At 46.3% G+C, this 21269-nt stretch overlaps 1 long non-coding RNA gene across 1 annotated transcript; it reads right to left on the bottom strand.

The window, feature by feature from the left end:
* Positions 1 to 5003: 5003 nt before the first annotated feature.
* LOC141580545 (uncharacterized) lies at positions 5004 to 16892 on the bottom strand. Its single transcript, XR_012512740.1, has 2 exons — positions 5356 to 16892; positions 5004 to 5184 (listed from the first exon to the last, which is right to left on the bottom strand). It is a non-coding gene; the product is annotated as an uncharacterized LOC141580545 (long non-coding RNA).
* Positions 16893 to 21269: the final 4377 nt, after the last annotated feature.

The raw sequence follows: 21269 nt of genomic DNA on the forward strand, positions 1-21269 counted from the left end.
ACACATAGTTTCCTATGTGTACACTCTGTGTGTCAGCCTTTTTTCCACATGTATTTCAGACTCAGCAGGGTAGTGACTTTTAACTCCCAAGGAATCACTCCACTGGTGGATGTATCCATCAGCCACAGCATATAAAAGTCCTAGTAGGCTGCACAGCACCAAGCTGGGGCCCAACACAAGGCCAATTTTCATACATTGCACTCAACTACAGGGTAGGCAGGTGGTGTGGGAGTGACTGGAGACCTGATACGATTTGAGTATTGAAAAACCATCAGAGCTGGGCACGGTGGCTCAAGCCTGTAATCCCAGCACTTTGGGAGGCCGAGGCGGGCGGATCACGAGGTCAAGAGATCGAGACCATCCTGGTCAACATGGTGAAACCCCGTCTCTACTAAAAATACAAAAATTAGCCGGGCGTGGTGGCGCCTGCCTGTAATCCCAGCTACTCAGGAGGCTGAGGCAGGAGAATTGCTTGAACCCAGGAGGCGGAGGTTGCGGTGAGCCGAGATCGTGCCATTGCACTCCAGACTGGGTAACAAGAGCGAAACTCCGTCTCAAAAAAAAAAAGAAAAAGAAAAACCATCAGGCCAGGCACAGTGGCTCACGCCTGTAATCACAGTACTTTGGGAGTCCAAGATGGGTGGATCACCTGAGGTCAGGAGCTCCAGACCAACCTGGCCAACAAGGTGAAACCTCACCTCTACTAAAAATACAAAAAAATTAGCCAAGTGTGATGGTAGGCACCTGTAATCCCAGCCACTCGGGAGACTGAGGCAGGAGAATCACAGGAGAATCACTTGAACCTGGGAGGCAGAGGTTGCAGTGAGCCGAGATCACACCACTGCCCTCCAGCCTTGGCGACAGAGTGACTCCGTCTCAAAGCAAAACCATCAGTGGCTCTCTGTTGTCCCCTAGTTCCATGGCAGACAATACCTTTGCTTGCCGCCACATCCCCACCTCCTGTTCCATGCCCTACTAGTACACGCTCCTACCTCGACCCCTTCTCCCCATGCTCTTTGGTTGTTCTGACTTATCTGAGGTCCTCGTGGATGGTTTCCCTGCTTTCCTGGCCACACAGTTCATCACTCCAATCTGTGCCCCAAAGTGCTCTCCTCAAGGATGATTGTGGACATCTCTGTCTTTCCCATGCGATCCTCAAAGTGGATTTGTCCCTTCTTTTTATTCCTTCCCAGTTCTTGACATTTAGTGGGAGGCTCCATAAATAATGGCCACATTAACCAAGACCTGAGGTCCTCAGTACCTTGTACAAAGTCCATCCTAGGATATGCGGTTTTGAAGACTTGCTTTCCTTTCTCTGTGGATGAATGCTCAGCTGAGATCCGCTGGTGCGGGTGTTTCTGTAGCCTCATTAGCCGTGGTGGGAAGCCCAGCAGCTCACACAGGGTTCCCTAACTCTCCACATACTCTGTCCCTGAGTTTCTGTTTACTGTGTGCCTGTGATGCTCTTTGGTGCCGTCCCACACGGTGTTATCCCAACCAACCCTTTGTTTTCATTGAACGTCCTGCCCTGCTCCTGCTCTAAGTCTGACTAGCTTTTTGTCTTTGTGTGGTCTGGGCTCTACAGCTGCTTTTTCCAGAGAGAAGCTAGAACAACTTGAAAAGTTTGGAAAAGTCATTCTTAGATAAGACTTGGGATTTATCTGAAGGTTGTTATGATTTGTTGTAATTCTCAGAACAGCTAACACTCCATGAACCCTCACTAGGTGTTACCAAGCTCATTAAATGAAGTACATAAGTGGTTCCTAAACAATCACTGTGGTGATGGCATCATTATTATTATTTTATGATTATTCCCATTTTACAGTCGAGGAAATGTTGCCTAGTAAGGTGCACCTGTGAAGATCTAGGCCTGGAATTCAGAGTCTGATTTGACTCTAGAGCCATTTCTTTTTTGGTTTTTGTGTTTTGTTTTTATTTTTGAGATGGAGTTTTGTTTTGTCATGCAGGCTGGAGTGCAGTGGGACGATCTCAGCTGACTGCAACCTCCGCCTCCCAGGGTCCAGCGATTCTCCTGCCTCAGCCTCCTGAGTAGCTGGGATCACAGGTGTGTGCCACCACCCCTGGCTAATTTTTGTATTTTTAGTGAGACGGGGTTTCACTGTGTTGCCCAGGCTGGTCTCAAACTCCTGAACTCAGGCAATCCTCCCTCAGCTTCCCAAAGTGGTAGGATTACAGGTGCGAGCCATGGTGCCCAGACTCCAGAGTCATTTCTTATCATTCTGTTTCTTATCACCGAGTTTATTCTGCCTGTGAGGGCAAGAATATAAAACCAATTGTAAATTGTGCACATCAGAGCTCCTTCTGGGCAGCCCTAGCATCAGGGTATTTATGGCCTAGTGCACAGAGACCCTGGAGACTATGGTGCTGCACTGCATTATGGGTACTACCCTTCTAGTCTGCTAGTCTACCCTAGAGTCCTACTGCTCACTCTGCCCCCTGACAGCTGTTGGTACTCGTGCCGTCTTTTTGTAGTGGGTCTCAATGCTGGCTGCACTTGGGAATCTCCTGAGGAGCTTTAAAGAAAAAATTTGAGACCCCGCCCCCAGAGGTTCTGATTCATTTGTTCTGCGTTGAGGTCTAGGCATCAGTATTATTGTCTGTTTTTGACCACTTTATGAGGTATATTTTATAGGTTATAAAATTTGCACATTTTTCCTTTTTATTTTGACTTGACAGGGAATACTTGTAAATATTTATGGCATACAGAGTGATATTTTGATACATGTTCACAATGTATAATAATCAAATCAGGGTAATTATGTCCATCAACTGAACGTTGATCGTTTCTTTGTGTTGTGGACATTGAAAATCCTCTTGTTTTTTTGAAAATATACACTAAATATTTGCTAACCCTATTAATCCTACAGTGCTACAGAACATTAGAACTTATTCCTCCCATCTGGCTGTGACTTTCCCCATTCTCTCCTCCATCCTACCCAGCCTCCAATAACCGTGATTCATCTGCACTTCTAGGAGCTTTGTTTTTAGCTCCCACATTTGAGAACATGTGGTATATATCTTCCTGTTCCTGACATATTTCAAAAATCTTCCAATTTTAAGTGTACAAAATGATTTTGTGTGATGAGAGCAAGACTCCAATAAAAAACATAAGATAACAAATTTTTTTAAAATATCACAGAATATGTAGTGGATCCCTTGGGAAATCCAAGATAAGAATCCTTAGAGCTCTGTGTTCCCTGTATGGTCCCTTTCAGGTCTTTGGCTGGGCTTTGAACACTAAATCAAGACTGTAGGAAGGTTCACATGACCATAACTATTTCCTCTGGAGGGATCCCAGAGGGACTAGTTTTACCCCATTATGGTGAAATCCATGGTTAACACTGGCAAACCTGGTAGATAAGTGGGTGGTCAGAAGCACTGCAAAGGAGAAATAGTCTCCTGTGCAGTATTTCGAAGGGGCTAAGAGCCAACCCACTTTTGGCTTATTCATATCCTCAGCAGAGCAAGAGGCATCACTTTTCCGCAGGTGAGATTTGTCTCCTGGCAACTGGGGTCCCCTTGGCCACAACTGGGTCTGTTCAGTCAATGAGAGGCTTAGGACTTTTTAGATTGGCCCCTTTTGGTGAAGATATGCCAGAGGTAGCATCAATGGCCAAGCCTTTATTTTTTCCCATATCATTGCTGGGGTGGTGTGGCTGCCTGTTCTAGGTCCATCCTATCCCTCATTGGGACCCCTATGGCCAAGGGACTCAGAATGAATCAAAAGACTGATTTTCAATTAAGCATTCTAGGCCAGACAGAAATGGAGGTAGGTAGGCACTCATTAACCCTGAAAACCCTTTAAGCAACATGAGAGTCAAAAAGCAAAATGTAAGATTAAAATTTCTGTCATCCTAAAGCCAGGGCCCCATGGCTAACATACAAGGCATATCAGCTGCTTCATCTGAGGTCCAGGTGGCATTGATAAGTGGAGCTGGGCAGTTCCACTTATCTGGGGTAAACAGATCTTACAGTGACTTTTATCCAGTCCACACTCAGGAATACCCTCCTGTGTGTCTGAATTATATATCCGTCTACAGCTGTTCAGTTGTGAGCTGTGGGTCCTACATCAGTGAAACATGCTCTTCCATCTGCAGCATTTAAAACCAAAGACACTGCTTCCAAATTAGTTATTCTCACAATCCATTTTAGAAAAGATGCCTCAAGGAAGCTGATACCAGTTTACACAAGGGAACACTTCCTTCACATCATACCATTTGGCTTCAAAAGTTACTTAGTTTTGCCTTTCCCTACATTGACTACCTTCTGGGAAATGACTGGTCTGAGAGGCAACAGAAACTACCTCTTTTGTGGGTGGCTTTGAGGCTAGTGATCTAATCTCAGACCCACATCTGAGCTTGGTCCAGCCTCAAGGCCCAACTCAGCACTCTACTTTAATTTTAGCTATTATAGATAACAATAAATAAGGGAATGAATATTTCACTTTTTCCTTATTAGTTTGCATTTCCTTATGCATCCAGTGATCCGACTTCTAGGGAGCTGGATCTTTAAATTCCACTGGTTCTTGGAGTGGCTTTCTATTACTTCCATCACGAGTAATTCCATACCTGTACAAATTGGGTGATTCCTCTCCTCTTAAGGTCTCAAAATAACTTGAGGTTCCTGGGCCTGTCAGGAAGTAACATTCTTTACTTAGCACAGGTCAGGAATCCTGCAAAGGAACTGCACAGACAGGTATGAGGCCAGTCTTTCCAAGGGACATTTACCAGCTCTATAAAGTCCATCTCAGTTCCTCAAAGCAGTCTGCTCATATCTAAAAATGTCATTCCAGTTAAAGCCTTAGTCAAAAAACCAGTGCCTTCTATTATGTACTGTTATTAAGAAAACAGATTCTTACTGAACTTACGCAAATAACTACTGACATGAGTTAAGAATATTCACAAATAGTTTATGAATTCTGGAGAAATCAGGCAGACAACAAGAAATATGCTTCAAATTTTTTTTTACAAGAGTATACTCAATTGTTATGGGTTACATATAGCTCAAGAGGAAAAAAGTTTGACACTGAATGACAAAAAGAATCAACAATGTTTCAAACCAAAAAATCCACGAAAGAATTAGTTCAGTCCTCTATTAGCTGAGTCCATGCAATTAACTCGTTTTGCTTCATACTGAGTTATCAGTCTTGATGACCACATCAGCCTTTTTTTTTTTTTTTTTTTGTCTTTTTGTTTTTTTCCTTTTTGTGGAGAACGGGGTCTCGCTATATTGCCCAGGCAGGTCTCGAACTCCTGGGCTCAAGCTATCCTCCCGCCTCTGCCTCCCTAAGAGCTGGGATTACAGGCGTGAGCCACAGCGCCCGGCCACATCAGCCTTTTAAATAGAGTCCTGGAAGTTTTCTGTCTAATCCAACTGTAGTTTCTCCAACGTCATCAGAAACCTGCATTCTGGAGTCTTTTCCAAGAAGCAAATTTTGGACTATTCTTTTTGAGAAGAAACCAATAAAACAATAATTGTGGATGATAAAAGTTTTAAGACATCCCAGTCAAATAACCATTAAAGGTACAATTGTCAAGGAAATTTGGATATTTCTGTGGTATACAATAATTTAACATAATAATCATGTTTATTACTGATGACATATCAGAATTTTAGGAATGTCATGTAATTCTGGCACACATTCATAACACATTTATATAAATATAACTCAAAGAAAGTGAAACACTGTTTCATATTTGACAATGTTTCTTGTACAATTTTGACATACCAAATAAGCTTAATATGTCTCTTTTGGACTTTAGGGGACCTAATATCTTTTAAAAATATATATTATTTTTTTCTTTGTTGGTTTTATTGGGAGACAGGGTCTCCAAAACTCTGTAGCCCAGGCTGGAGTGTGATGGTGCAATCATAGCACAGCTCACTGCAGCCTTGATCTCCTGGGCTCAAGCAATCTTCCCACCTCAGTCTTCGGAGTAGCTGGGAATACAGGTACACACCACCATGCCCAACTTTTTGGGTTTTTGTTGTTGTTGTTGGGTTTCATGTTTGTTTTGTAGAGACAAGGTCTCACTATGTTACCCAGACTGGTCTCAAACTCCTGAGCTGACGTGATCTGCCCACCTTAGCCTCTCAAAGTGCTGAAATTACAGGTGCGAGCCACTGTGTCCAGTGCTAATTGTGTGTGTGTGTGTGTGTGTGTGTGTGTGTGTGTGTGTGTGTGTCTGTGACAGAGTCTCACTCTGTTGCCCAGGTTGGAGTGCAGTGGCACAATCTCAGCTCATTGCAACCTCCGCCTCCTGGGTTCAAGTGATTTCCAGCTAATTTTTTATTTTTAGTAGAGACAGGGTTTCACCTTGTTGGCCAGGCTGGTCTCGAATTCCTGACCTCAAGTCATCCACCCACCTTGACCTCCCTAAGTGCTAGGATTGTAGGCATGAGCCACCATGCCTGGCCTTTTTAAAAGTTAGCTTAAGGTCAAAGAGACTGAATTTACAACTTGAATCTCTCTTTTTTTTGAGACAGATTTTTGCTCGTCACCCAGGTTGGAGGGCAGTGGTGCAATCTGGCTCACTACAACCTCTGCTTCTCAGGTTCAAGTGATTATTTTGCCTCGGCCTCCCTCATAGGTGGGATTACAGGCATGCACCACCATGCCAAGCTAATTTTTGTAGTTTTAGTAGAGGCAGAGTTTTACCATGTTGGCCAGGCTGGTCTCGGATTCCCGACCTCAAATGATCTGGCCACTTTGCCTTGCCCTCCCAAAGTGCTGGGATTGCAGGCATGAACCACTGTGCCCGGCCACAAGCTAAAATTTTGATGTTAGAAAGTTCATCAGTCAAATATCAAAAGTTTAAAACATTTGTTGTCACAAAATAGGATCACAGTTCATTATAAAACAGACATTCATTTAGCCAAAATGATAATTCAAAGATTAAAAAAACACACACAACCTTTACTCTTTGATATCAAGGAGACTCAATTTCCCCAACTGTAAGACCCAATAAAGACAGCAGGAAGTCAACTAAATGTCTGTCTCTCTCCTCTCCTTTTTTTCCCTGTGGTTTACTCAAAAGATATACAAAAATCTTTTATCTCTTATTAATAATGTTTTAGGGGGTATTATTAATGTTAATACTAATTTTAATAAAACTTTATAAACAAATCTAATTTTAATCAGTTTGACCATGAAGTCAGATTTCCATACAACTTGTATAACTTTTTATAATTTTCTATTAAAAAGTAGATCAGTTGTCCAGGAAAACTGTTATTCTGATACATGGGCCCAGACGCTTGCCTGGCATCAGTGTGCCTTTGATATTCATGTTCATAGAAAAACTCTAATTTTTCCCTCAAAGTCGGCCCTTACAATCTCACACGCCCACCTCTTCCGCGATAGTCCCTGGGCCTAGAGGGACTGAACATGTGTAATTGCTGGCCCTGTGTCTCATGAAAGCATTTCATTTCAATTGTCGTCTTTTCACAGGTCTGAAGATGAGGTTTTGACTGTCATCAGTGTTCAGGATTTAACAGGAATCTGTGCCTTTTTCAGACTCGGCAGTCAAAGCCCTGTAACTTATCAACACAAGGACGTTAGAAGCAATATAGAAAGTTACATGGATGTAAAATCCTTAATTCTTTTAGTTATTTTAAGCAATATAAAAACTAATAATGATGACAGAAATTATCAGTAAAACATAAAATCTGTTCATTAGGCCAGTTATCAAAAGGCAAAGAAAGCCCTTCTGCAGTGTAATTGCTTCTCCTTATGGGAAGCCCATTTAGATAACTTCAAAGTCAAACCTCATCAACAATTTAGAGAAATCAAGAAAAGGCAAGATTACAGAATCAACTTATACTGGAGGAAAACACTGCTTTTCTAGACCTTCAAGACAAAACATTTCAGCATCAGGGCACAACAGCAATTAGAACCACAGGGGAATAAGTTACAGGAGTTGACAAAAGCGTTGAAAAGAAGAGAGTTATTTATCATCTCAGGACTTTTCAAGGTGGTACAATCTCGGCTCACCGCAACCTCCGCCTCCAGGTTCAAGAGATTCTCCTGCCTCAGCCTCCTAAGTAGCTGGGATTACAGGTTCTCACCACCACACCCAGCTAATTTTTGTATTTTTAGTAGAGATAGGGTTTCATCATGTTGGCCAGGCTGGTCTTGAACTCCTGACCTCAGGTGATCCCCCACCTCAGTCTCCTAAACTGCCGGGATTACAGGCATGAGCCACTGTCCCCGGCCCCAGCTCCGTAATTTGAATCAACTTTTAGGTAACTTCTCAATTAGATATTATTCTTTTTCTCAGTAAAGATGCATATTCTTTGACATATTTTATATACGCAATTATATATTAACTAGAATTCTTAGTGACCTTGCATTTTAATAAAAAACCTAGGAAGCCAGAAATCTTGAACTGTTTAGCAGATATTAGCATTTTATAGATGACAACCTTCTATAGTTTAAAAAAAATCTTTCCCCATATCATGACACTTTCTCAGTGAAAATGACTCAGTCATCTAAAGAGAAGCCCAAATCTCAAGATCTCAAGAAAAACTTCACCTACAACATTTACCCCATTTCTGTTTCATCCATTTTTAGCCATTTCTCTACATTAACTATGAGAACTGAGATACTTGACAAAGCCAGTCATTGCTTCCTTGATAATCATTTTTATAACCTGTGAATATCAGATGTTCACCTAATTAAGAACTTTGCAATTAAAGCACATGGGTATATTTGCCAATAATTCAGAAAATTCAGCTGGCTTTATTAAATGGCAACATTAGTCTTATTAAAAAAAAAAACCCCACACAAAGATCATTTTCTTCTTGGCTGGGTTAATAGTCTTATAACCTTTTTTGTCAAACCATGACACGTTAACACATCTGGCAAATATAAAACCCAGACAAAAAGGTATGCTGACAATTCCGAAGATATTTCTATTTTACCAATAATGTTAACGCCAGCTTATTAAAAATTTACTGAAGTCATATGAACTTGGAAAATGACTGGACTTATTTACCTAATTTATGCACACTCTTTTTTATTTGTAAGCCAATTTGGTACCCTATGAAAATGATACGGAACATCCAGACACATATACACACATACAGAGATCCAACAGCTTTTACCCTCGAATTCTGGCCATTAGATAGCAATGCAAACTCACTGGTTTATGAACATGTTCACATGGCTAAACTTTGTTTGCCCCAGTAGGTAATCCCATGAAGGCTGTAAACCAAATTTTTGGGTAAATCACTTTCCATGGCAGTGATTTCCTTTGATTTTCAAAGGCCAAACTTCCCCAGACTTTAAAGAATACTGGAGCCAAACAGTTCCACTGAAGAACATCACAGCCAGCCAGGCCCGACCTTGTGTAGGACAGCAGCAGAAAAGCATGGATACATGGAACTCCATCTGGTCTTCCCATTCAACAGAAAACATGAATCCAATTATAAGAGAGCAGTACAATTCAAAGACGCATGGAGAGTCCCAACCTCCCTAGACTTCAAAGAACACTGGAGCCCAACAGTGTTACAAAAGAATATCATTTTCCTTTGTTCCACTGGCTCATAACTATATTCAGACTAATTCAAAAGAATGCACCCACATGGGCTACATTCTAAGATCAAATTCTGATTTCTTTCTTTCTTTCTTTCTTTTTTTTTTTTTTTTTTTTTTTTGAGATGGAGTTTCGCTCTTGTTACCCAGGCTGGAGTGCAATGGCGAGATCTCGGCTCACCGCAACCTCCACCTCCTGGGTTCAGGCAATTCTCCTGCCTCAGCCTCCTGAGTAGCTGGGATTACAAGCACGTGCCACCATGCCCAGCTAATTTTTTGTATTTTTAGTAGAGACGGGGTTTCACCATGTTGACCAGGATGATCTCGATCTTTTGACCTCGTGATCCACCTGCCTTGGCCTCCCAAAGTGCTGGGATTACAGGCTTGAGCCACCGCGCCTGGCCAAATTCTGATTTCTTGTGACTGTATCAACACACACATATAATGATGAAAATACAATCTAACGGCAGTAGCAACTAACAAGCGCCCAAAACTGTCCAAGCCAAAGCAGTTGAGGTGCTTCCCTCTCACAGTCAGCTGGGCTTGTTTGACCTGCAAATGGAAGTTCCTTCACAATTCCCCAAATTGAGAGAAGCAGATCATGCCATCTGGTACCCACAAAAGACCTCTGTCAGATGCACATGTCACATTTCAAAGACTACTCTTTCTAGACAATCAGGAACATGGTTATGGCCAGCAGCAGTGGGGACAAAGAGAGACAGACAGAAATTCACCTCTGGCCAAAAAAGGGTCAGGCAACTGCTTGGGAGGGCCTCTGGGACTCTCCCCACCTGTGGCCACCAGCCAGAGGCAACCCATTCCTGACTAGTGGACCAAAATCTGTTACCGAAATGCTAGGGGTTTGGTATAGGTCCTGCACAGAAAGCCAATCCCTAAGATAAGTAATGCTGGGGAAGAAGGCTTTATTATATTATGGGGGACATCAAACCCAAGAGAACAGATCAGTCTCAAATCCCTCTCTCCAGCTGACTAAGGCTGGAGGCATTATATAGCAGGGGAAGAAATTTAATTATGAGCAGGAGTAACGAACTCAGATGAGGTTCAACAGGGCTTGCTGGGGCTGGAGGGTAAGGGTGAATGTCAAAGGGCACAGGCAACTTTTTGGATAACGGAAATACTGTGTCCTTCTCAGGGTACTGCTTATGCACAGATGCAGACATTTGTCATACCCACTGATCTGTACTCAAGATGAATGTGTTTCACTGTGTAATTTTTACCTGCATTTAAAAAAGCAATTGTGTGAAAATCACAAGCTGCAGAACACATAGGTACTGTACCGTACCACTTGGTAAAAAAACTGAAGGGCAATGAGTGTTCTCCCTGACACAAACGCTCATACACACTCAGGGAAAGGCATTTGGGGGTGGCGGTTTTGAAGCGGGTGTCCTGGTGGCCAGCATCAGGCTGGCAGGAGCCACACATGGCATTGGGGAAAATCACTAATGCAGAGGGAGACAGGGCCAACCCAGAGAGGGGGAAGGTGCAGGGAAGAACAGAGCCCTGTGGTCACCGAAGACCAGCCCTGGTGAGGCACTAGGCCAGGCCTCTGAGTTTCCCAGCAGTGCCCTACTCTGAGCAGGCCTCTGACAGAGCGCTGCCTAGAAACACCTCATTGTGAGTTTCTCTCCTTTCTTTTTGAGACAGGACCTCTGAGGGTTGGCCAGACTGAAGTGGGATCCAACTGCACTGATGTTTTTTCTCAGGGCAGACAGATTACTTCTGTGAACTATAGTGATATCTTTCCCGGTTTGGTGGCCTTGGCTCTGGCTTAAGCTGTTCCTTGGAGCAAGCAGGCAGCAATGTGGCCACATCTCAAGTGTGCTCATAAAAGGCACAGAAAAGGGGAAGAATTCCCTAACTGTGGGATAAAGGAGACTGAAGCCAGTATGGAATTCTGAATATCAGAGAATGAGGGACTTCAAAATCTTTGTAGTGACCTAGAAAAGACCTAGGAAGCATCAGAGCTTTGAATATGGCAGCAAACTGTAAGTTACTGGCTTCAATTACAACAGAAAGAGGTAGAACTGAGCCTTCCGAAAGCAAGAAAACAAGCAATGCAGGATGCGTTGCAGGACCGGCAGCCAGCCCTGGAGTCAGCACATTCAGGGGAGGAGGTTCCCATCCACACCGCAGCCCCTCCATTCGGGTGGTACTCACTGTGCTCCACTTTCCATGAGTACATGAGTTTTTGGGACATAATTTCATCACAGCAATAAAAAGATTGTCCAATCAAGTTTTAAAACATGAGTCTCCAGTTGGCCACTGACGGCATATTGCTCAGACTTCTAAAGTAGAAGGAACAACTAGCTTTGATGAAAATGAAATCTACAAACTACAAACACCAGATACCCTCCAGGAGATCAAGCAAAAGAGAAGTCAGGATACTGGTGACCATCTCCTGTTCTGACAGAGCTGGAGAATGATGGAGGAAAATAAGCCATTAGACCCCAGTACAATGGCGATTTCAATAGGGAAGTGCAAGGTCCCTGTGGGTTGTCACCATCACCACAGCTCATGTTTATATTGAGCTCCTATCATGTGCTTGGCACTATTCCAGGTGCTTTGCAAGAAATAATTATCTAAAAGTTCACAGTAACTCTATATTATTCTTCTCATGTTACAGATAAGGAAACTGAGGCACAGAGAAGTGGCTCAAGGTTTCCTGGCCATGCTCTGAATATGGGCAGTACTACTTCAGAGACCCTGTTCTTAACCTACCTGATACATGCTTCACACATATTAACCCACCTAACCCTCAAGACAACTATGAGACTGATATTACTATTATACCTAGGCACAGAGAAGCTCATTAAATTGTTGAGGGTTACAGAGATGACAGACCCGGGATACCAGAACGATATCCTGAAACTGGTGATGGCTTCTGAGACCTACTGGATGGGTTGGAAACCCCGACGCTGGATAGTACAAGAGCATCTAGGGCAGGGAAAAGAGAGGGAAGAGAGAGCAGGGAGGAGCAGATGCAGATGACATGGCTGGGGGAGAACCCCACCCCATTTAAGCTCGGGTACACAGGGCCTACTGAAGTGAAGTCTGTGAGCAAATGAACTTGCTGATTACATAAGTGACTAACTTTAGTATCTGGGCCTTGTGCAGAGTAGGAGGCAGCAGCAATCCACTACCAGAGTGGGCAGGAGAGCCGAGGGCCAGCCCCCACTCTAGGCCATCAGGTGTGCAGAGCCTGCTGAAGGACTCTGGAAACCACAGAGAGGAGCTCTGCCAGACTCTGGGCCTTCAAATGAGTACCAGGCAACAAATTTAAGGAAAGTCGTCAGAAAGGCTGTTACATCCTTCTAAAGAAACGAAAACTAGGCTTAGCAAACTGTGACCATCCCACGCTGAGAGCATGCTGAGACCCAATGGATGGAAACTCCTGGAAGGCCAATTTAGACTTGATTGGACAGCATCCTCCGGGGGATAAGCAGTGCCAAAGTGGATGCCATTGAACTAGAGTGTGTGAATGGCAAGGAGGTGTTCATCCCTGAAGGTAGGGAGACAGAATGTTTTCCCCATCGGAGAAGGCAGCGACCATATCTCCACTATGGAGGAATCCAAGAGCAGTCTGTCTTGGAGAGCATCATCCGCTCAGTTCTGCATGACCTGCCACAGCTTCACATCCACGGGGACCAGCCAGGGCCTGGGCGGCTACGGGGCTCTCTTCTGATCCAGTGTCTTGCTCTGTCATAACTCACTGCAGCCTCAAACTCCCCCAAGGATCCTCCCCACTCTGCCTCCCAGAGCATTAGGAATAGCATTAGGATGTGAGCCATTACTCCCAGCCATTGCAAACTTCATCTCCTTTAACACTTCCAATAATTGCAGGACAGACCAGATAGTCGTTCTTCCTATCTACTGCTTCAAGGTTCATTCTCATTTTAAATGATTTAAGGTTGGCTTCTGTGAGTCTTTCTTAAAGTAATGTTAAAGGTGTGACTTCAATTTCATTTAGAGTTCATAAGAACACTGGCCAAGATGACACGTTCATCTGGAACCCCAGGGATGGCAGAAGTAAAACCATCATTTTTCTCCTAAATGTCCCAAAAGAATGTGTGCCCTAGGTCCAAGGGACTTGGAATCCTCCTAAAGAAATTTCCATTGTTCCTCCCAGCTGGTGTGAACTGTAATCCGGTACCTATATCCCAAGAACTTTGTAACAAACACTAAAGAAAAACCTCAAAGCTAACATGCTGTTACCAACTGTGAAGTCATTAGCTAGAGGAATCTTGGATTGTCCAAAAGACGGTGAAAAAGCCAGGCAGATTTTTTTTTTTTTTTTTTTTTTTTTGGTGACATGGTCTGGCTCTCTAAAGCTGGAGTGCAGTGGCACCATCATGGCTCACTGCACCCTCAAATGCCCATGCTCAGTAGATGGTCCCACCTCAACCTCCTGAGTAGTTGGGACAACAGGAATGCGCCACCACGCCTAGCTAACTTTTTCTTTTCTTTTCTTTTCTTCTTTTTATTATACTTTAAGTTCTGGGGTACATGTGCAGATCTTGCAGGATTGTTACATAGGTATACACATGCCACTGGTGGTTTGCTGCATCCATCCCCCCCATCATCTACATTAGGTCTTTCTCCTGCTATCCCTCCCCAATTCCCCCACCCCCTGCTATCCCTCCCATAGTCCCCCTATCCCCTAGCAGGCCTCGGTGTGTGATGTTCCCCTCCCTGTGTCCATGTTTCTCATTGTTCAACACCCACTTAATGAGTGAGAACATTCGGTGTTTGGTTTTCTGTTCTTATGTCAGTTTGCTGAGAATGATGGTTTCCAGATTCATCATGTCCCAGCAAAGGACATGAATTCATCCTTTTTTATGGCTGCCTAGTATTCCATAGTGTATATGTGCCACATTTTCTTTATCCAGTCTATCATTGATGGGCATTTGGGTGGGTTCCAAGTCTTCACTATTGTAAACAAAGGGAAGTTCACACAGAAACAGACCCTGCAGAAAAGACCAAATTTCCTGGTCATCAGTATTTCATCTGAGGCTGAGGATGGAGGCCCTGGGACACAATGGAAGGACAGCCAGGGCAGGGGACAGGAATGGAGCCCCCAGGGAAGGCAGGAAAGGAGCCAGGAGCCAGGTGCAGGTGAAGCACCGATGAGGGACCGGCTGAGGATACAAACTGGGCCCCTGGCACAGGGAAGGCAGGGACAGGAGAGTGGGAGGAGAGGACCACAGGAAGCTAAGACGCAGAGCGTGGATGACAGAGGAAGGGGCAAAGCCCCAGAAGGAAGGGGAAGCTGAGAAAAGCCTGACCATGATGAGAAGCCAAGAAGAAACAGGTAGCATAGGGAGGGAGGGAGGCAGAAGGTGCACGGCGCAGAGGGAGGCCAGCAAGGCAGCGCCCAGGACAGCAGCACAGGTGGCAGGGCCTTGGACAGAGGGTGGGTCCAGACAGGCGGGCAGTGACAGCGACCGTGACCAAAGGTCAGCCTGGGCCTCAGACACTGGGGAATAGTGGCCACGTCCAGTTTTTTCTAGAAATTCAGAGGCAGGTCATCCGAGGAGAGAGGGTGTGTCTGGGACAGGGTGGAGTGGGTTTCAGAAAAGTGAAAGTCTGGCAAAAGCACTCAGGAAAACAGGACAGAAAACGGAGCCAAGCGCTGGACGGCAGCGTTCATTCAGGCCAGCTGAGCTTGGAGGCCATGAAATGCTGGCAGCCGCACACTGCATGACTGCATGATCTTTCTTGGCCACGCCCCGCATCCCAGGTACTGAAGTGAAGAACACAGAAAGAACAAATCGGGCTGTTATTCCACAGAACAGGTGAAAGAAAAAGGTCAGGTAGACAGAGGCTTGGGAGTCAAAGAGTAACCCACATGCCTGACCCAGACAGAGAAGGAAGGGGACCAAGCCAGGGCGGGAAGGACTGTGTGGGAAAGAGAAGGCTGAAAGGAGGGGAGACCGCAGGCAGAGGGTGGACAAGGGACCGAGGTGAAGACCTTTGAGGTGCTTCTTAAACCACAGTGGCAAATGTCTTTCTGGAAAGAATGCCAGCACACATTCCCACCGGCAGCGCAGGACACAGCCCCCATCAGCTCTCCTGGGACAGCAATGTCTCATTATCCTAAACTCTGCCAATTTCATGAGTGAAAAGTGGAGCCTGGAAGCTTTGCATTTTCTTTGATGATTTCAAATTTTTAAGGTCATCTCACAGATTTCCCGGTTATCAGTATTTCATCTGAGACGTTCCTGTCTGTGATATCTGCTCATTAGAGAGGAGTTCTTAAAATTAGAGAACATTCATGAATTTAATAAAACAGAAGTGTAGTTATTATGCGCTTAAATCTACAGGTGATTTTTTAAATTCTTTTTAGAGACAGGGTTTTGCTCTGTCACCCAGGCTGGAGTGTAGTGGCGCGATTTTGGCTCACTGAAGCCTCCGCCTCCTGGGTTCAAGCCATCCTCCTGCCTCAGCCTCCCAAGCAGCTGGGACTACAGGCGAAAATATCACAATTCTATGTTTAAAAAAGAGAGAGAGAAACATTGTAAAACAATGGAAAGGTGAAGAATTTCTGGAACCTGTGTAACATCCTCACCGGAAGCTCCTCACCTCCTCCCTTGCTCTTTTCTTCAGTCCTAACACGGTGCTCAGTGTTCATCCCAGCCACAATGCCCGAGGCCGCTGTCAGCCCCGCCATCATCCCCTCTCTGAGCCTACTGCCGTCGCTTCCTACCCGGGTTCCCTTTCCGTTCCTCCCTGGTCCTCACTCCATCAGCAGCCAGCTGACTCCCCACAGCACCAACTTCTCAGCCTTCTGCCTATGAGAGCTCCCCAAATTGTACCACAGGAGCCCTCAAACCCCGATCCTCCCCCAAACCTGACCAGCAGCTTTTCGAACCATGGACTGCCACACATGACAGCTGACACCCGTCACCACCGCCTGTCCCTGGAGGCGGACGCTCCGGGTCACGGGTGGCCATGGATCTCGGTCTTGCTCTCCTGGGTGGTGGGAGGAATCTCGGCAGGTCCAAACGTGCCAGAGCAGTGAGCGTTGACAACCGCTCGGCGCGCGGCAGAGGACGAAGGCCGAGTCCGAGCTCGGAAGGGACGAGGGGCCGCGGACCCCAGGGCTGGCGCGGAGGCGGCCTCGGTCGGCTCAGCAGGTCTCGGGCCGCTGGCCCCGGAGGAGCTTTCCCGCCCTCGCCCGGTACTCGCCTGCCACGGCCTGGTCGGCCAGCTGCTTTAAGCGACTGAAACGCTTCTTCGCGGCGGCCTCGCGGCCAGGAGGCTGGGGTCCCCAACGGCGGAGCAGCGCGCGGCTCCCACCGCGCCCGCGCCCGAGCTGTGGCGGCTCCGCCCCCGCTGTCCGCAGGCCCCGCCCCGCCGTCCGCAGGCCACGCCCCCGCCGTCCGCAGGACGCGCCCCGCCGCCCGTAGGCCCCGCCCAGCACAGCAGCCCCGCGTGGCTCCGATCCCGAGGTCCAGGGCTCAGAGACCTGGAGGCCCGGCTGGGCGGCGACCCCGGCTCTTGCCCCGTCACTTTCCGCGGCGCCGCCCGCCCGCTGGCAAACCGGCTAGGCGGCCCTTGAATACCAAAATATGTGCCATGTTTCAATTGAATGGGATGGCCAGGTGTTTCAAGGATCCGCCGCAACGGTCCCGCAAGTCCCAGTCCCGGAGTTTTTGTCTCCATCAGTCATGCGTGGTGTTGATCTCCCAGGAGATTATGGGGAAAGAGACCAGCAACCCGCTGGGTGGGAAGCTATCCTCCTCCCCCAGGAAGGCCAGGCAATCTCAGTGCTGGGATCCACACCCAGCACGTTCACTTTGTCCAGGGTCCGGGTGGGGCCATCGAGCTCCTTGCCCACAGGATTAGTCCTCTGACATGCAGATAAGCAACACTGCCAAGCAAAGCCCAGGAGTGTTTAGGCTGTTAGGAGACCACCAGGGAGCCATTCCTAAATCTTCCGGGGTGATGGCCTCCTTTTCCGCAAACACCAGCGTTCCAAAAACTGAGATACACGGTCCAAAAAACCCTGCTGTTTGTGGAAAGGAAAAAGCGTTGTCCCCAGGGATGTGCTGGGGGCACACTTTCCCAAACAGTGGCTGCGTGCTGTCCCAAGCAGCCAGTGATGGAGCGAGCGATGGTCATGGGGCTAGACCAAAGACGACAGAGCTCCAGCCTCACCCGAATGGAACTCAAGCACCCGCCCGTCAGGATGTCGTGTTGCTGCTGCCCCCAGGTGGGAGCCTGGGAAACCACCTGGCCGACACAGGCCACACCTGATGGCACCTCACGAGGAGCTACAGTCCATTGACGTTCGTCAGGGTGGGAAGAAGTGGCAACTCCTACTGAGATAACAAAACTCCTTAGCTGAAAGGCAAGCTTGCCAGCAACTGGCAGTGATGTTCTCCACAGTCCTTGCTGCCTTATGAAACCAGCTACTTAGTAAAGGAGCAGCTAGTTAAAGCTAACCAGGGTCCTCAATCAAGAACGGGCCGTACTGTTTGTGATGCCAATTGTTTTATTCACAGACTCTTTACTCCATTGATGAAGGTGAGATTCCTTCCCCCTACCCTCCCACCCCGGTCCCTGCCCCCAAGATATGAGGATGTCGGAACACAGAACACCTGATACAGGACAGCTGCAATCAACAACAGCTGACTAGTCACAGATACTCCAGTCCAGGAGTATCAGGGTAACAAGGAGCAGCTGCTGGAGGCAGGCTCTGGAGCAGTAAAAGTGCAGAGTGAGCGCTGGTTTCCACGGGAGGGTGTGACTGGCTTGTCTGAATAATTTGTCCTTGAGGTGGCAGGGAACTGAAGCCTACTGTCTGGGGATAAGCAGGCACTGTGTCTGATCCCTAAAATAAGGAGCTTGTTTAGCCAGAGAATCTTCTCTGCAGAAGCAGACAGGGACGCTGACTTGGAGTGCAGCCATTTGAGGCCCTCTTGATTTCAATGAATGGAAAGACAGAATTTGATATGAATCCTGATTTCAGGCTTTATACCATAATACAGTATGAAAAAGTAATTTTTCAGCCGGGTATGGTGGCTCACACCTGTAATACCAGTACTTTGAGAGGCCGAAGCAGAGGGAATCACCTGAGGTTGGGAGTTCAAGACCAGTCTGACCAACATTGGAGAAACCCCATCTCTACTGAAAATACAATATTAGCCAGGCATGGTGGTGCATACCTGTAATTCCAGCTACTCAGGAGGCTGAGGCAGGAGAATCGCTTGAACCCCGGAGGTGGAGGTTGCCATAAGCCGAAATCGCCCATTGCACTCCGGCCTGGGCAACAAGAGTGAAACTCCATCTCAAAAAAAAAAAAAGAAAAAAAGCAAGTTTTCCTAGAACTCATCGTCGAGTTCAATGTCACAAGACTTAAAATAAACGTTCTAAACTGAACTCTGGTGTAGTGGTTCATGCCTCTAGTCCCAGAACTTTGGAGGGTCTCAGTTACATGGGAGTCTGAGGTGGTAGGACCACTTGAGGCTAAGAGGTCAAGACTGCATTGAGCCATATTCACGCCACTGCACTCCAGCCTGGGTGTCAGAGTGGGACCCCGTCTCAAATGTAAATAAAAAGAAAATTTTACCTACTGCTTAACATAGAAAATGGGAGCCTTCAGAATGAGACTCCCTTAACTTCCCCCAAGAAACTTAAGCATCCTTTTTGACTGCTGGAGTTGTGAATGTCCTCCAGTAAAGACCGCCAGAAACACTCTGTAGTTAAGCAAGTTGAGTTTATTACTTGCTGCAAGGAGGGAAAACTCACATCATGAGGAGCATATCAGTAGGAGGGTGTTAGACCTTTAGGATCTGGGCTTTGGCTGGGTTAATTGGGGGGAGCAGGGGAGCAGGTGCGGTCCAGGGATTTCCTCTGGACTGAGTGCTCACAGGACATGGGAAAATTCTATCATCCAGTAGCTTTATCTTTTCTAGAAGGTGGTTTGGCTGGAGTAAGGCTAAAGCTTTAATGTGTAAAGAAGCCAAAGTCACTTCTGTAAGCTGGGAGAAAGGGATGTCTGGTATTCTGTGGGTGTCATGGTGACCTTGCTTTTGTTTGTGCTTACACAGAGTGATGCCACGGTCTCGTTTCATCGCCTGTCTTCACCATTGCAGAGTGCCCTTGGGTAAGCGGTCTGTGTGACTGCTTATGTTCAACAGGAGAAAGGCTTTGCTGTGGGTGCCAGCCAGCTTCCAACAACACAGGGCCTGGCTCACAGCACCAGGCCAGCTCCTAGAGACCAGTTTTGCTTTCCTCTTTTTCACAGTGGAGGAGCTGAGTCTTAAAGAGATCAACAAGGATTTGCCTGGCAGAAGACAACAGCATGAGCAGAGGCGTGGAGCCTGAAGCAGAACTGTGTATTAGGCGAACCTGATACAGGGCCAGGAGGGGTACCAGGAGAGAGTTCTGGGCAGGTTGTCACATACTGACTCGTGGATGGTCCCAAGGAGTACAAGTTTTATCCTCAGGGATTTTAAGTGGTGAAACTATATAATCTAGGTTTGGATTTTTTTAAAAATCCCCAGCAGTTGGCAGGGCGCAGTGATTCACGCCTGTAGTCCCAGCGTTTTGGGAGGCTGAGGCAGGCGCATCACGAGGTCAGGAGATCAAGACCATCCTGGCTAACATGGTGAAACCCCATCTCTACTAAAAATAAAAAATAAATAAAAACATTGCCAGGTCTGGTGGTGCATGCTTGTAGTCCCAGCTACTCAAGAGGCTGAGGCAGGAGAATCACTTGAACCCGGGAGGCGAAGGTTGCAGTGAGCCGAGATCATGCCACTGTACTCCAGTCTCGTGTCTCCTTTTCGAGACTCATCTCAAAAAAAAAAAAAAAAAAAAAAGAAAGAAAAGAAAAGACAAGAAAAAGAAAAATCCCCAGCAGCTGTGTGGGAGAAGGGTCAGTGACAGAAGTCTCCTTTGCTTCTCCCATATCCCCTGCACGTGCCGTCCTTATTCTTCCAATCTATTGCAACACATCCTTATCCTACCTGCAGCCATGGTGATTTTTCAGAATCACAATTTTTTTCCTGTCACTTCCTTAAAATCTTTTGATTCCTTATCAATTACCAGTTAAAAATCTGCACTTCATTTCCTGACATACATGCTATACCTTTCATAATCTGGTCCCTGTAGACCGGTATCTGGCTTTGTATTAGTCAATTCTTACACTGCTATAAAGAAATACTTGAGATTGGGTAATTCGTAAAGAAGAAATGTGTGTGTGTTTGTGTGTTTTGAGACAGAGTTTTGCTCTTGCTTTTATTGCCCAGACTTGAGTGCAATGGTGCAATCTTGGCTCACTGCAATCTCCACCTCCCAGGTTCAAGCGATTCTCCTGCCTCAGCCTCCCGAGTAGCTGGGATTACAGGCACCTGCCACCACATTCGACTAATTTTTTGTATTTTTAGTAGAGACAGGGTTTCACCATGTTGGCCAGGCTGATCTCAAACTCCTGACCTTAGTAATTCACTCCACCTCGGCCTCCCAAAGTGCTGGGATTACAGGCATGAGCCACTGCACCTGGCCAAGAAGAAATGTTTAATTGGCTCACCGTTCTGCAGGCTATACAGGAATGATAGCCGCTTCTGCTTCTTGTGAGGCCTCAGGAAGCTTCCAATCATGGTGGAAGGCAAAGAGTGAACAAGGCATCTCACATGGTGGGAGGAGGAGCCAGAGAGAGCAAGGGGGACGGTGCTGTACACTTTTAAAC

This window comes from Saimiri boliviensis, chromosome 12 (assembly GCF_048565385.1).
Source record: "Saimiri boliviensis isolate mSaiBol1 chromosome 12, mSaiBol1.pri, whole genome shotgun sequence".
NCBI lineage: Eukaryota > Metazoa > Chordata > Mammalia > Primates > Cebidae > Saimiri > Saimiri boliviensis.